Source organism: Numida meleagris, unplaced genomic scaffold (genome assembly GCF_002078875.1).
Source record: "Numida meleagris isolate 19003 breed g44 Domestic line unplaced genomic scaffold, NumMel1.0 unplaced_Scaffold347, whole genome shotgun sequence".
Lineage (NCBI taxonomy): Eukaryota > Metazoa > Chordata > Aves > Galliformes > Numididae > Numida > Numida meleagris.
In genome coordinates, this window is record NW_018364573.1 from 27,210 (window position 1) to 30,734 (window position 3,525).

Genomic DNA, 3,525 nt, shown 5'->3' on the forward strand with positions numbered 1-3,525 from the left:
AACGGCTGCCAGCTGCACGCCATGGGGCGGGGGCTGGGGGGTGCATGGAAGCGATCAATGGGAGCTGCAGCTGCATGTGGGGGGACCTGGAGGGGCCGTGTGTCCCACATTGGGTCTGTTGTCCCCCCCCACCCCATGCTCCCTTTGCGGGATGTGGGGCGCAGGCGACCAACAGCAGAGCCCTGCAGTGGGGGGGGGGAGGGGGAGCGGCTCTATGCTGTGGAGGGGGGGTGCTGAGCTTTGTTCCTGGCCAGGAGCTGCGCTGAGATCCCGGCTCAAGCACTGGGTGCTTTGGTTTGGGGGTCCAGGGGTCGCTGCCCCCCGTGGTGGGGGGCAAACAGAGAAGCAGGGCATGCAGATATGGAAGCAAGGTGTGCAAATGCAGGGACAAGCTGTGCGAAGGTGGAAGCAAACCATGCAAAGGTGGGAAAAAGCCGTGCAAATATGGAAACAAACCATGCAAAGGTGGAAACAAGCTGCACAAATATGGAAACTAGCCGTGCAAATATGAAAACAAGTTGTGCAAAGTCAGGGACGGGCCATGCAAATGCAAAAATGAACTGTGCAAATGCAGAAACTGTGCAAAGGCGGAAACATGCCACGCAAAGGTGGAAACAAGCTGTGCAAGGGTGGAAGCAAACCATGCAAAGGTGGAAACAAGCCATGCAAATGCAGAAGCAAACTGTACAAAGGCAGAAACAATCCATGCAAGTATGGAAACAAGCCGTGCAAAGACAGAGACGGGACATGCGAATGCAAAAACAAAGCGTGCAAAGGCAGAAACGTGCCATGCAAAGGTGGAAACAGCCGAGCACGGGCACAGAGGAGCAATGCCAGGAGCTGAACGCGGGCGCTGGGTTGCAGCAGGGCTGCGATGTCCGGGCAGGGGAAGGGCCTTGCTGTGTGCTGCCCATCCCGCGGGCACCGGTGCCCATCACCCAGCAGACATCCAAGCTGTGTCTGCACAGAGCAAAGCTGTGCTGGATGGAGGAAGGGACCCAAGGCAGGGCCAGCACAGTGGCCTCGTGCGTGGGACCTGTCCCTGTGTGACCGCAGCGCTGGGGGCGGTGGGGATGAGTCGGCTGCATCCCCCGGAATCGGCGCTGCGTTGTCGAAGCCTTGAGTGCTACGACCTCGCCTGCAGCACCCAAGAGGGCTACGCCAAAGGTTTCCTCCCCAGCGCCTCCCAGTTTCATTTTAAGAGCATCCATCACCACTCCGCACGCCTTCGGGCACGGCCTGAGAGGCAGGGAGCCTTCCAAACCCCATCCTCCAGCCTCAAAACCGCTAATATCGAAAGTAAAATGACCAACATTTCCACCTCCGAGCAGCGGAACGCATCCAAATCCTGGCGCGAAGCCCCCAACCCCACGCTGAGCCCGGGGTCCCTACTGCCCACCCCCTGCGGAGCCGCAGCTGGGTGCCCCCCAGGCAGCACAGCAGCCTTGGAATCACAGAATCACAGAACCATAGAATCATGGAATCATAGAATCATGGAATCGTAGAATCAATCACAGCCTTCCCTGCTCCCCTCGGCTTTCCCGGCTGCTGAGCGCGGCTGCTGGGAGGGAGGGAGGGAGCTGCCACGCTCTCCCATGGTGGGAGGACGCTGCACGTGGTGGGAGGTACCGCGTGGTCCCGAGGGGGGAGGTGGCACAGTGTCCTGAGGTGGGAGGTTCCATGCGGTCCCAAGATGGGAGAATGCTACGTGAGGTGGGAGATGCAGCGTGGTGCCAAAGTGGGAAATGCTGCACGGTCCCAAGATAAGAGATATTGCACATTGCCGAGATGGAGACGCTGTGATGTCCCAGGATGAGAGATGCCACTTGGCCCTAGTGTGGGAGATGCTGCATGGACCTGAAATGGGAGATCCTGCACGAGGTGGGAGATGCTGTGCAAACCCGAGATGGGAGATGCCACGTGGTCCCAAGGTAGGAGATGGCACAATGTCCTGAGATGGGAAGTTCCATATGATCCCACAGTGGGAGAATGCTACACGAGTTGGGAGATACTGCATGGTCCCGAGACTGGAGATGCCACATGGTCCCAAGATAAGAGATGCTGCACAATCCCAAGGTGGGAGATGCTGTGTTGTCCCAAGATGGGAGATACCACGTGGTCCCCACATGGGAGATGGCACAATGTCCCAGCATGGGAGAGGCTGCACAGTCCCAAGATGAGAGATGCTGCGTGGTTCCAAGATTGGAGATGCCATGCAGTCCCAATGTGGGAAATGTGGCACGGTACCAAGATAAGAGATGCTGCACATTCCCAAGATGGGAGATTCCGCATGGTCCAGAGATGGGAGATGCCCTGTGGTCNTCAGCAGCACCTGCCTCAGCGGGGGATCCCCATTTCTCCAGGGGGGTTCAGCAGCACCTGCCCCAATGGGGGATCCCCATTCCCTGTGAGGAGGGGTTCATCAGCTCCTGCCCCGATGAGGGATCCCCATTCCTCTGGAGGGGGGGGGAGTTCAGCAGCACCTGCCCCAATGGGGGATCCCCATTCCCTGTGAGGGAGGGTTCAGCAGCTCCTGCCCCAGCGGGGGATCCCCATTCCCACTGGGGGGGTTCAGCAGCACCTGCCCCAGTGGGGGATCCCCATTTCTCCAGGGGGTTTCTGCAGCACCTGTCCCAATGAGGGATCCCTATTCCCCCTGGGAGGGGTTCAGCAGCACCTGCCCCAAGGGGGGATCCCCGTTCCCTGTGAGGGGGGGTTCAGCAGCACCTACCTCAAGGGGGGATCCCCATTCCCTGTGAGGGGGTTTCTGCAGCACCTGCCCTAGTGAGGGATCCCTATTTCTCCAGGAGGGTTCTGTAGCACCTACCCCAAGGGAGGATCCCCATTCCCTGTGAGGGGGGGTTCAGCAGCACCTGCCCCAAGGGGGGATCCCCATTCCCTGTGAGGGGGGGGTTCAGCAGCTCCTGCCCCGCTGGGATCCCAGCTGGCATGCATCGAGGCTGGGGGGGGAGGGGGGAGGCGGCTCGCAGACCCTAAATCAGAGGAAGAAAGGGGCAGCGGAGCGGCGGGGTCACACGTGTTTCCTGGCGGCTGCGCAGGTGCCGGCGGGAGCGCGGCGTGAGCACCTCGGGATGGATCAGGTGGAGCGCGGCTCTGCCCCGGCACCGGGGTCCGGACGGGGCTTGCGCGGCGGTGGGACCCTCGGAGGGCACCGAGTGCGGCGGCGCTGCCGTCCCCAGCGGTGTCTGAGCTCAGGGCCGTGTGCCCGTCCCCGAATTCCAGGGCGGTGAGGTGATGCCGAGCGCGTCCCGCAGCCCAGTGCGTGCGCCGAGCGCTTCTGGGCGCTGGGGGGGGGGTGGCTCGGCGCTGGCTTCCCCCCTCCCCTGTTACGCGCCCCGAGAGCTTCGTGCAGGTCCTGGGTACCTGCGTGCAGTGGTTGCCGCTGAGCCCCAGGGAAGTGTGGGGACACGAGGGGCACGGGGACATTGGCATCATGGGGGCACCAGCACCACAGGGGCACCGGTGTTGTGGGGGCATGGTTTTGTGGGGTACGAGTGTTGCAGG